The following is a 13,038-nucleotide window of genomic DNA, read 5'->3' as shown; positions in this document are numbered from 1 at the left end:
TCTTTTGTCTGGAAGGTTTACTTAATTCAGAGAAGGGACCAACTCTCTGGCCCAATTAATATTTAATTATACAAATAAATAGGAGAGAAAGATCTCTCCAACAGGCGGGATTGACTCTCTAGACCAGAGCACTCACCTGGGACACAGGAGACCTGGGTTCAAGCCGCAGTTCTGAATCAGGTAGAGTAGGGACTTGAACTTAGGTCTCCCACATGACAGGTGAGTGCCCCAGCCACCAAACTACTGGCTATTCTGAGGTGAGTGTCTTTCATATTTTTTCACAAAAATTTCAAAAGATCTCATTTTCATTCAGCATTGGAATGAAACAAAATTCTGAAACCGCAAAATTTTTCACAAAACAGGATTTTTGTTTTCCACCCACTCCTGGTTCAGACTACTGCACTCATGCTTCTCGGAGTCTAAGCTATTTTCTTTTACATGGGAGTATGGTTGAATATTGTATCACTCATTTATCCTTTCCCTTAAATTGTGGAACTTCACAGAGTACCCATATTTGTAGTAATAATAACGCTAACTACTGTCAAGTGCCACAGATATGCGAAGTGATCTAAAAACATTAATTAAGCGTCCAAACACCACCTATGTGGTACAAGAGGTGGAATCTATGGGGAAGAACACAGCAGTGGGATTTAATACATTATGGAGCTTCTGAATGCTTGAGAGCTTTCCTGCAGTGGTCTTTATATTCAACAATTTGGAGAATAATTTGAACCAAGAATGAGAAATCTCTACAATCATGTGATCTTTGTAAAATCAGACAATATTGTGTTTCTAACATTTGTGGTCTTATAACTGTGTTGCTTTTTCATAAAGCAGTAGACAAAGGCAGTTGAATGCTGTGAAGTCTATTTTAGGATGATCTAGTGATTTGAGATGGCCGTTCGTCTTAAAGAACTAGTTTGTTAATTATTCAGTTGTCTTCCAAAATCCTTTATTTCAGTCATTTTTATTACACATTTCTGCTTTCTCTCAATTAAGCTTTATTTCTAAACTCTATATACACATAATGCCTTTTATTACAGCACATATGTTCTACCAAGAGGCTTGGTCAACACTTGCAAGTATACTATATTGTTTCACATGTTGTGTTATAACAGGTTTGTCTGGTCTCTGAACAGGTGGAAAGACATGTACTGACCCTAACTAGACAGATGTTCTAATATTTTAGTCAAGAAAACAAGGTATCTGATATATGAGAGAGGCAGTGTGTGCTTCCTGCACTCCCTTCTTGTTTCTGTCTCTGTCTCTCTCTGGTCTCAGTGCCACTAGATGGGACAGAACAGCACATCCAGAAGGTGTGTGGGTTACACTTACGCCCGGCAACTCAGGGTATGCTTGCAGGGGGGGGTGGGAGGGTGGACAGGCCAGGCCGATTGTTCTCTTCTCTTCCTGCTACATACAGAGTTCCGTGCTGGGTTGGTATTGGTGAGTCCTCCCCATAGCCGTGGCTTTTGGAGGTAATGCTTTGATGAGATGCATAAGTTTGTCCCTCCCTCACAGCTATTGCTTCAGGCTGTCTGGAAACACAAGCGGTTGTCACTGAATTGGCGACACTTGGATTTAGTTGTCAAGCTTTTTCTTGCAACTACAAGAGCTAAAAACTTGAATTAAAACCAGGATTGATATAATCATGTGACTCCATGAGTCAGAGCCTTGAGCACAGGCCTGCAGCATCTGTGCTTTAATTGGGCATAGGCAAGAATTGTTTCACTTGAAGGGGAGATTTTTTTGTAAGGTGGGGAGAGGGAACAGAAAATAAAAGCTTTCTTTAAAAATGTAGAAAACAGCATCCCCCTTTAACTTTTAGTATTTTCATAAATTGCAAAATAAAATATTCAATGTAGGATGTCACACACTATCGCTCTGAACATCAACTCCAGCAACTAAGCAGGAGTAAAATGACTCCCTCTTTCACAGGAGCACATAGCTAAGTGTGCTAAACTCCAAAAATGTCAATCACCGGTCGCCAGAAATAAGCTCTATACATAGATATTTGAGTCAATTATACCATTTGCTAGTTTGTTTATCCCAGTTCTGTCTGTTGGCCTCTATATTCTGGATTAGGTCATGTCTATGCTACAAACTTGGTTCAACACAAGTTACATTGGGGTAAAGATGCCAGAGTTAGTATATCATTTGTGAGGTGCGTACTTAACTCCTTGCATCAGCACTGTGCCATACTCACCAGGAGTGCTTGTGCTGATACATGGTGCAGTGCACTATGAGTAGGTGTCCCAGTTTGCCACTCACCATTGTATCCAATCTTTTGGGAAATGTTGGCAATCCATGGGTGGGGCAGAAACAAGTAATCAGGGATGACTGGAAATAAGGGGTCGAGTTCTCCATCCCACAATGCCATCTATAGTCCATAATTTTCTCACCTTTTTTTTTAAATTCCACAAGCCCATGCAGCATCTTTGGCTGCCCACCGTCTCTGGCAGAAGCATGGAGCCCATACAGTGCTGCGCTGTTGTCATGAGCATTGCAAACACAGGATGAATGATCATCCAGTATTTGCAGAGCTGCTAGAAGAAACACAGCAGCAGGGGACATGATGATTTTGTGGAAGACAGATTGCTGGTGGGGAATCCATCAAGTATGGCATGAAGCTCTTTGTAAAAGCTGCAGACTGTTGGCCTCCCTGGCCTTCTGGTATGCCTGCCACAGTTTCTTTGCTTTCACTTGGCACTGCTCCTGATCCCTGTGTGACAGGTTCGATCACAGAAACCCCTTTGGGACTGTCACCTGATGTGCTCAGACTACCTCTGAGCCCATTTTCTCTGCCAGTTTGGGCCTCCAGAACCCTGTCTTATTGAGCCAGATACGCTAATCTACTGCAACACAGACCCAGGGTCTGACCGATGCCCCCAAAGCTGCAGACTTAACTGAAAATGGCTTAGCAAGTTCTGCTGTCTCTAGCACCCAGACACCAGCTCCCAATGGGATCCAAACCCCAAATGAATCCATTTTACTCTGTATAAAGCTTATACAGGGTAAACTCATAAATTGTCTGCTCTCTATAACACTGATAGAGAGATATGCACAGCTGTTTGCTCCTCCAGGTATTAATTACTTACTCTGGGTTAATCAAAAGTGATTTTGTTAAGTATAAAAAGTAGGATTTAAGTGGTTTCAAGTGATAACAGACAGAACAAAGTAAGTTACAAGCAAAATAAAACAAAACACGCAAGTCTAAGCCTAATACAGTAGGAAACTGAATACAGGTAAATCTCACCCTCAGAGATGTCCCAATAAGCTTCTTTCACAGACTAGATTCCTTCCTAGTCTGGGACCAATCCTTTTCAGACCAACGTTGTACATAGCCCATATTCATAACTTCAAATAAAAAAACTATACACACATACAGACAGCATAATCATAACAAAAAAATTACAACCTTTCTATAGACACCTTACTTGACCTCCTTTGTACAAGATTTGGTGCAACTATAGGACCTTGATTGCGTCAATGATCTATACGGTCACAGTTCATGTCAATAACGTCACACCCTGTCATACCCCTTCACCTGAATCCCCCATGCAGTCCGGTCGTAGATGTCCACCTTTCTATGGCTAGTCCATAACTGTTCCTGCATAGTCTCTTCTCCCCACAGGCCCAGAAGATCCAATGCCTCCTGTCTATTCTAGGCAGAAATGCATCTGAAGTATGTAGCTGGCATGGTCAGCAGGGCAGTTGCACACAACAAGGGAGAGCTGCAAATTTTGCTCTACAAGCAGGGTATCGGGACAAGTATTTCAAAAGTACATGGAATTTTTAAAGGTGGGATGTAGGGAGTGGTGAGTTCCAGTCTCTGTGACCCCTGGGCAGTGGAGTTCACAATTGTGACAAGAGCAGTCAGTGTCTGGCATTGTGGGACTGCTGCTGGAGTACTGTCAGGGTCGACATAGGTCACATGGTGTTCACACTTGCACTGCATCGACCACAGTACTTTGACCGTGGCTCAATGCCATTGGGCAGGGGTGGGGAGTGGGGGTGTTTAACTGCATTGCCATAACAGGGTGCTTATATCGACAGGAGACAAATTTGAGTGTAGAGACTTTTACAACTAGGTCGATACAGAGTGACTTACATCAATCTAAGTAGTGTAGATCAGGCCTCAGTGAATCTGAGACACATCCTGATGCAGCTCTTGCTTAGAGTGTTAATGTGGCAGTTTGGGGTTACGCAGTAGTTTATGTACAACCTCCAACCATTTAAAAACAACTCCTCTCAGGTACATAGATCACATACATCAAGGCCAAGATTTAAAAAAAAACTAGATTCATAAGCCCATGTCTGTCACCTAAATAAGAAGCCAAACATTCAAAAGTACCCCACTGGGCCACTGACTTACACCTAAATATGGCTACAGAGCCTATCTTTAGATACCATTTATTTTTACAAGTAAAACTAAATCTTAGACAAGTGGGATATACTTGTCATATCTTGGCATCAATGTATCAATTTCTGTGAGTCACCTAGTCTCTCTTTTAATGTCTTTTATTGTGGTACAGGAGGAAAATGTAGTATATGAGCATGTTTCTCAGCAGAAGTCAAATTTTGTGTAACTTGGGAGATATTAAATTAAAGCAGTATGCTAAAAGAACAATTTTAATTGCTTGGAACTTAAAGAACCTGCTATAACTATTACATCTATTAGAACCATTTAAAATCTTGATTGAATTTAGAGCCATGAGTATTAACCTGTAAAATAATTCATCTATGGTTTTCATTTATCATTCTCCCATAAAAAATAAGCTTTAGGATTAGGAATTACTGCTCTGTAATTAAATGAATTAAATGTACTGTAACTTTTATAAAAGTGGATGTAGGTTACTTCATAGGGCATTATTAAAATGCTCACTGTTTAGCATAATATCACGTCTATATTAACCTTTCAAAACTTGTCCTATCTATAAGAAAGACTGTTGTATCCTTGTGACATTCCCTGGGGTGCAATCTGGACTGCTGTGTCTCCTTAATTCTCCAGCCTGGGATGCTTTTTACTCTGCTTTCCTGATGAGCAGCAAACACATCCAGACTCTTTTCACTCACAGCCACCAGCATGTACTGTCACTCCCAGCTGAATACATGAATGCTATGCCCAGGCATCCATGAATTACATAGAGGGCGAGAGCTGCATATGCCCCAGCCTTGCTCCCCAGAAATGTGTGTCTTATACTGTGCAAGACCCTCCTAGAGAGTATAAGCTTATAGGCAGTCTGTCATTCCAACAATGGGTAATGACTATGCGCCAGGCTTGTTGACCTAAGTAGAGATTCCCAAGCACTTCAACCAAAACACACTGGTTTAGGCAAAACAATAAAACAAATGTATTAACTAAACGAAGACAGATTTTAAGTAATTACAAGTATAGCTGCATATAAGTCAGGATTGGTTACAAAAGAAATAAAAGGATAAACACGCCAGCTGATTCCTAAACTTTACCAAGGCTAATAAGCAAAAAGGTTTCTCTCACCAAAAAGGTTACAGCAGTCTGTGCTAGCTGGAAAGCCTTCCCGCTAGGATCCCTCTCCCCAGTTCAGTTTAGATCAAAATGTGTAGGGAAGGTTTCTCAGGTCCAAGATTGTGGAGAGGGGAGCAGAAAGGGAGAGGAGCGAGCTGTCCCTCCCCCCCTCTTCCCCCGCCCCCGGCCGCCGCTAATAGCCTGGTAGTTAGAGCATTCACTTGCAAGATGGGAGACCTAAATTCAAGTTCCCTGTTCTGCCGGGTCTTTCACATCCCAGATGAGTGCCCTATCACTGGGCTATTGTCTATTCTAGGTCTCTCTCGCTCATGTTTTTTCTCAAATAATGTCGAAAGGTTTTGTCTTTGTTCCAATGCAGAATAAAAACAAATTTCAAAACATCGCTACTTTTTCTCTTCTTCAAAATGGGAATAGTTGTTTGCTGGCCATGGCTCACACAGAAGTAAGGGATTTGATGCAGTAGTTGCTGGCTGAGGTTCTGTGGTCTGTGTTATGCTGGTCAGACTAGATGATTGTAATGGTCTCTTCTAGCCTTAAAATATATATAAATCTATAAGTAAATCTCATAAATATTTGATATAAAAAGATGCTTCCTTACTTTTAACTCTCAGCCATCTCAAATATACTTGAGGTTTTCAATATCAAGGGAGCTTTATCTTTTATTATGTGCAAATGTACTACATTTTGAGAATCCTAATTAATACAGAGAAAGCGATGCTGTTAAATTCACCCTTTCCTGGAAGAGTTAAACTATAAAATTAAACTGCGTGCAAAGCTTAATTATAAATTGTTGCTGCATTACTTCGATTTTCCTGCTTTATTAATGGCTTTTCTCTTTTTTATAATCACTTGCACTGCATTTTAATTGGTAGTGTTTCTTTGGTGGCGATAGACTAAGGAACTACAACACACTGGTTTAACAACGGTATAACATACCATTTATCTTATTAAAGAGAGGAAGCAGCCCTTAAAGAATCTCATATGAATATTTATAAATATTAAATGGACGCATTAGGTTTAACAGTAAAAAGCGGAATTAACAGATTTAAAGACGGTTGTCGTTTCCAATGGTTCTCGTATCCTTTTTTGTTACTGGATTTGCCTCTATTTTAGCTATGTGGTCACTGTTACTTCTGTGAATACCAGTCCAAATGTTGCATCTTGTTCCCTTGTTTTGGGCTGTGGAAATATGACATGGATTAGAATAAAAACACTTAATGCTAAACACATTAAGCACTTAACCACATGAAGGTCTCAAAACATTTCAAAGGCATCAGTTGATTAATACTCGGAAGACCCCTCTCTTTAAGGAAGATCAGATGTGTCTCTTTGAGGGTCTCTGTGTCTATGTTAGGTTGACTTACAGCCACCACGGTAATTAATGTGATGGTTCATGTCCATATTACCCTTCTTCTGTCAGTGGTGTGTGTCCTCACCAGGAGTGCTTCGATTGACTTGAGGGGCAGTGTGGAGGTGCTGAGAGACAGTGCTCTCAGCTCCAAACACAGCTTCCTCCCCCCTCCCCCACCCTCAGGAGCCATGCTGCCATGAGGCTCTCTGCTGCCCTGAAGCTCATGGCTCCCTGCCAGGAGCACAGCTGCCCCCACGCCCAGATCTTGGCTCCCTGCTGGGTGGCTGCTGTGCTCCTGGCGGGGAGCCGAGAGCCCTGGTGGATGCCGTGTTCCTGATGGGGAGCTGGTAGCCTCGGGGGAGCGGGAAGCCAGGAGCCTTAGGGCAGCACCCAGGCTCCCAGCAGGGAGTGTGGAGCTGGGAGCCTCGGTGCAGCCGAGCTCCCCGCAGGAAGTGGGGAGTCTGGACAGCAGCCTGGCTGGGAGTGGGGAGCTAGGACCGTGGGGACAGCCTGGCGGGGAGCCTTGCAGATGCAGCCTGAGAGTGGGGAGCCTGGGCAGCAGCCTAGCGGGGAGCCCCCACCCCCACCTCTCTTTCTTGTCAATTTCACAGCTCTCACATGGAGCCATGAAACTGACAAGAATGACAGCTGACAACTGAAGTAGTAGTCACCCTAACTACACCGACATAACACCTACGCCTCTCGTGGCGGTGGAGTTGTTATTATTTCGGTGTAGTAGGACACTTACATTGGGAGAAGCAAGGCTGTACAGTGTGTACACTGACATAATTAGGTCGACGTAAGCGGCCTTACTTAGTCCTGACTAATACTTAGACCTGCCTTGAGTGCAGGGGACTGGACTAGATGACCTCTCGAGGTTTCTTCCAGTCCTACGTTTCTAGGATTCTATGACCTAACTCCATAGTGTAGAGCAAACCTGAGACACATTGTGGCTCTACTGTTCAGCATACAGGAAACTATGCTCTTTATGTGGGAATGGTTATTCATTTAATATGTGATCATTTACTGCTAGCTGATTTTAAAAAGAAACATGCAGTGTCCTACATTAAAACACAACGTTGAGTATTGATGTGCGGCAATGTGCCGTTTAGAAGTAACAAGTTAATTAAACAAACCTTATTCCCTGAACTGTTCCATCTTCGTTGAAGCTGAAACACAAATGATGGAATAAATGAAACAAAGCTGTCTTAGTTTAAGCTCCATAAGAAAGTTAGGGATGGGAAGAAATAGAGTAGTATTTTCCAAATGGAAAATTATGGAAGTTAAATGTAACTATTTTAATTTTCTTTTCTCTAATTGTTCTCTTTTGGAATATTGTTATACAAGAAATTAGGTGCATTAATAGTTGGGAGTGCTGAATTTTTCTAGATAAATGTCTGTGGATTCAGAAAGGCTACTTTTTAAGAGCAGCTCCCTATTAATACTTGTGGTATTATTCTTAAGGCATATTAGTGAAGTATTTCATTTCTGGAGCACAAATTGCTTTTACGTCAATATCACAGTTCTGGTGTCCACATGTTGAAAGGGATGTTGAAAATTTGGACAGGGTTCACAAAAAAAGCCACAAAAATTGCTCAAGGCCTGGAGAAAATGCCTAACGGCGAGAGACTTAGAGCTCAGTGTGTTTCTCTTGTAGAAAAAGAAATTTGACAGGTTGATCAGTTTATAGCTACCTACATTGGGAGAAAATACCAGGGTTCTTTAATCTAGTAGAGAAAGACACAAGAACCTCCAGCTGGAAGTTGAAGCCAGACAAATTCAAATAAAAAATAAGACACAATATTAATTGAGGGTGCTAACCATTGGAACAAACTATCTTTTGATCTTCAAATGAAGACTGGATGCCTTTCTGGAAGATACTTTAACCAAACACAAGTTATTGGGCTCAATACAGAGGTAACTGTAAGAAATTTAATAACCTGTGACATACAGGAAGCCAAACTAAATGATTTAATGGTCCCACTGGCCTTAAGTTCTGACTGAGTGAGCAGAGATTTCTTTATATACCATGGGAAGATACAATCTCAAGACAAACTTGCTGTAGGTTTTCTATATCTTTTCTTTCATTATTTAGGCTATATATAATACTGTATTTGTACTACTTTTTCCCTCAATGATCCATTATATTCTACCGAAATAAAGTTCATTGATGAATATAATGAAAAAGGGAGTTAAAAACTTTACCCAGTTTAAGTATTAGTAGTTTGTCACATTGACCAAATCTACAAGGACCATTGCTTCTGTGTCCTTTGTTGCTGGAATTTTGCTCACCAAAGGGAGCACTTCCTGAAAAACTATCAAACTGGAAACCACTGTCATGTCACTTTCATTATTTATTAAACACTCAAAAGTTTGCTGGGCATCTTAGAGCAGAGATCTGTCTTACAAGTCCATAAAGATCTTGCAGTCTGAAACTATACAGCAGCCCCTGATCTGAGCAGCAAAGGACCCTAAGAGCACATCATCCCAGTGCTCTTTCTTCACAGGTTCAGTATGTCGTCACTTTTAATGTGTTGGTCCTTATCTTCAAAGCCCTCCATTATGTTGGTCAAAGCTACTTGATGGGTCTCCTCACCCTCTGTAATTGCGACCTCTTTTGGCAGCTGCATTCCACTGTAGCAGAACTGTCAACAGTAAGAGTGATTAGCCTCTAATTTACAACTCACTTCAGGAAGATATTGGGAGGATCACAAACCTTGGCTTCTTCAGAACAAAATGCTAAACCGATTTCTTCAACCTAGCCTTCCCCAAAAAACCACCATCCTGATACCTGGAGGGTAGAGAGAGGGAGAGAGATACACATAACCAACACAGATGGGTACTACATAAGAATTTAGATAAAAATTGGAGAGGAAGGAGGGTGTTGTGGCTAAGGCACTGGACTGGACTTCAGGAGATTTGTGTCCAGTTTTATCAAAGACTTCCTGTAGGAGCTTGGGCAAGTCACTTAGCCAATCTATGTCTCAATACCCCATCAGCAAACTGTGGGCGATAGTCCTTCTGGTCTTCCATCTTTCGTCTGTCTTGTCTATTTAGAGACTGTAAGCTCACTGGGGCTGTGTGTGTACAGTGCCTAGCATAATGGAGCCCTGATTTCAGTTGGGGCCTCTAGGTGCTATTGTAATACAAAGAATTAGTAATAATAGATACATAGCAACTGTATGATACACTCTCATTTCCCCTTCATTTTATTTCTGATTTAAGTGGAGTTGCTCAGTAATAATAATATAGTAATATGAAGACCAGTTATTGGGGTGTTTACTATATGTATATATTGGTGTAGTTTATATGGGGGCTGTAAGGAAAAAGCAAGCAGGAAGGAAAAAGAGAGGCTCGAGATAAGCCACTTCTCAGCAAACACCTGAGGGCTGGTAAGAGGCAGGGCCCTAACTGTTTGCTTTGAAGACTAATTTGGTCTGGAAGTGCCAAAGCCTGGGGACACAGAAGAACAAAAGGACTATGGCAATATAAAAAGGGGTTCTCCATCTCAAAATAGGAGGGAACTTGGGGGAACCAGACTAAGGCACAAGCACAGGCTGGGATGTCTGAAGAAGCTAGGCCTGCCCAGGTTACCATCAGGGGATGGACAGCCTTTAAGTAAGATAGACATGCATATAGACTGCAAGTAGTTTTAAAATAAACAGTTCTTTGGTTTTGAGAAGACTGTCTGGTCACTATATACACCATTGGTCACAGACTCCTGACAGGAAGATCCACAGGTGCTGAATCCAGTCAGACCTGCTGGGAAGGAGAGTTGACGCACAGGGTGATGTAGGCCAGACTCCAGTCTCAGGGTATATCTTCACTACAAGTGCTACAGCAGCACAGCTGCAACACTGCAATGTAGCCATTTACTATAACAACAAAAGGGGATCTTCTGTCACTGTAGTAAATCCACCCCCTTGACAGGTGGTAGCTAGTTGACAGGAGAATTCTTCCCTCAACCTAGCTGTGTCTGCAGTGGAGGTTAGACCTCGCACAGAGTGTGAAATTTTTCGGAGCCATGAGCAACATGGGTAGGTCGATCTAAGTTTTAGGTTTAAGATCTGGGAACTGAGGGGGTGCACTCAGAGAGACCTCAAAGGGAACAGAGGCACAACTAGCCTTTTAATAGTGTCAAACCAGGTGACTGGCCCATTTAAGAAGGAATGGATCCAATTCACCTGTGACTAGTTAGCTATCTCCCAACAGGCCTGATAGAGGGCTGTATTGGTGTGTCTACATACCATTTTGGAATGAGTCTCCCAGCCTGGGTCAAGAGACTCAGGCTAGCAGAGCTCATATTAGTGCTCTAAAAATAACTGTGTAAACAGTGCTTTGGAGTTGCGACTTGGGCTGGAGCTAAGGCTCTGAAGCCTAGGGAGGGCAGTGGGCTTCTGATGCTGAGGAACAAGTTTAAAATGGTTTCAGAGAGAGTCTGCAGCAAGTCCTAAACAGTTAAAAGCTTCTGTTTGAACTCTCAAAGACTGGAGCATTGCAGCCTAGGGTTGCCAACATTCTAATCACACAAAACCAAACACCCGGGCCCCGCCCCTTCTCTGAGGCCCCGCCCCACACCACTCACAACATCCCCCCCTTCCTCCATCACTCGCTGTCCCCCACCCTCACTCACTCGCTCATTTTCACAGGACTGGCGGCGGGTCCCTTTTTGACCTGGGCCCCAGGGATTTGGTCCTTGTGGTGGTGAATCTAAGGGTATCTCTTCATTGAAACAAAGTGGGTTCTTAACCTGGGTAGCTAACCTGAGTTTGCTAACATGGGTTAAAATAGTGGGGGGGGGAATTAAGTTGCAGTATCTTCACTACTACTGTAACCTGAGTTAGCTAACCTGAGTTAAGAACACCCTCTCCCCTCCCAATTAAGACATGAATCTATGTCAGGTTGTCAGTTTTCTCAGGCTGCTGCAGTCTTTCTGACAGGATCACCGTGTTTTTCAAGTCAGAGCACAGTTTTATGGAGAGCTACACAGGAACTTGTAAGTCATGGAGGGGAAATGAGAATAAAGTCTGTAACCTGCAGTAGAGCGCCATCAAGAGAAGTTTGTGGTCTAAGCACAAGACTGCTAGCCAGGAACTACAGAATTATCATTCCGGCTCTGATATGAACTCCTTTCTTCACCAAGTCTTTTTACTTTCCTGATGGATCTGTAAAATGGGGGATAGTATCTATCTCACAGAGGTGTTGTGAAGATTACTTTTTCTGTAAAGTGCTTGAAAGAGGGAAAGAGCTTTAACTACTAAATTATTGGACTTAGTTCAGCCCTGGCATTAACTGGCCCAATTTCCATTGAAGTCAGCAAACATTGCATCCATTTACTCCAGGGCTGAATGTAGTCAATGAAGTCTAGTGAAGAGGAGGTGAAGAAATTAGTGATTGACACGAAATGGAACTCTAAATATAGCCTCTTAAGAGTCTGTGATAGAGGATACTGAGAAAACAAACCTGTCCAAAAGCAAAAGACAGATATATAAAGAAGCTACAATATATTGCATATACTCCCCGAAGAGAGCCAGAAAACCGGATTCAGACTGATTTTCTTGCAAAGTCACTCTCCCAGAGCCAGCAGCAGTGCTGTGACACAGTGGTGTCTCAATCACTGTGCAGAGTTTGGAAACCCTGTTCCTGTTGTGAGCTGGCAGGACTATATTTTATAAATGAGTTTAGTTCTATTTAATTATATTAAATGTGAGCAATCACCCTCTGCACCAGTTGACTGGAGGATAACTAATGTAATGCTGATTTTTAAAAAAGGCTCCAGAGGCGATCCTGGCAATTACAGGCCAGTAAGTTTAACTTCAGTACCAGGCAAATTGGTTTAAACTATAGTAAAGAACAGAATTATCAGACACATACATGGACATGATTCATTGGGGAAGAGTCAACATGGCTTTTGCAAAGGGAAATCCTGCCTCACCAATCTGTTAGAATTCTTTAAGGGGGTCAACAAACATGTGGACAAGCATGAACCAGTGGATATAATGTACTTGGGTTTTCAGAAAGCCTTTAATAAAGTCCCACACCATAGGCTCTTAAGCAAACTAAGCAGTCATGGGTTGAGAGGGAAGGTCCTCTCATGGATCAGTAACTGGCTGAAAGACAGAAAACAAAGTGTAGAAATAAATGGTCTTTCATAATGGAGAGATAAATAGCTGGGTCC

General features: G+C 42.2%; 1 protein-coding gene and 1 long non-coding RNA gene across 3 annotated transcripts in view; one reads left to right on the top strand and one right to left on the bottom strand.

Annotated features, from left to right (window-relative positions):
- The window catches only part of CPQ (carboxypeptidase Q), a 253,374-nt gene that overhangs the window by 215,942 nt on the left and 24,394 nt on the right, over nucleotides 1–13,038 (top strand). The gene's annotated exons all lie outside the window — the stretch shown is intronic.
- On the bottom strand, nucleotides 6,611–9,648 carry LOC122464424. The gene is made up of 3 exons (XR_006288422.1): nucleotides 9,577–9,648; nucleotides 7,997–8,029; nucleotides 6,611–6,688 (listed from the first exon to the last, which is right to left on the bottom strand). It is a non-coding gene; the product is annotated as an uncharacterized LOC122464424 (long non-coding RNA).

The sequence above is a fragment of the Chelonia mydas genome, chromosome 2 (assembly GCF_015237465.2).
Source record: "Chelonia mydas isolate rCheMyd1 chromosome 2, rCheMyd1.pri.v2, whole genome shotgun sequence".
NCBI classification, from domain to species: domain Eukaryota; kingdom Metazoa; phylum Chordata; order Testudines; family Cheloniidae; genus Chelonia; species Chelonia mydas.
The sequence above is the reverse complement of the archived record's forward strand: the minus strand, read 5'-3'. Positions and strand labels throughout refer to the sequence as shown.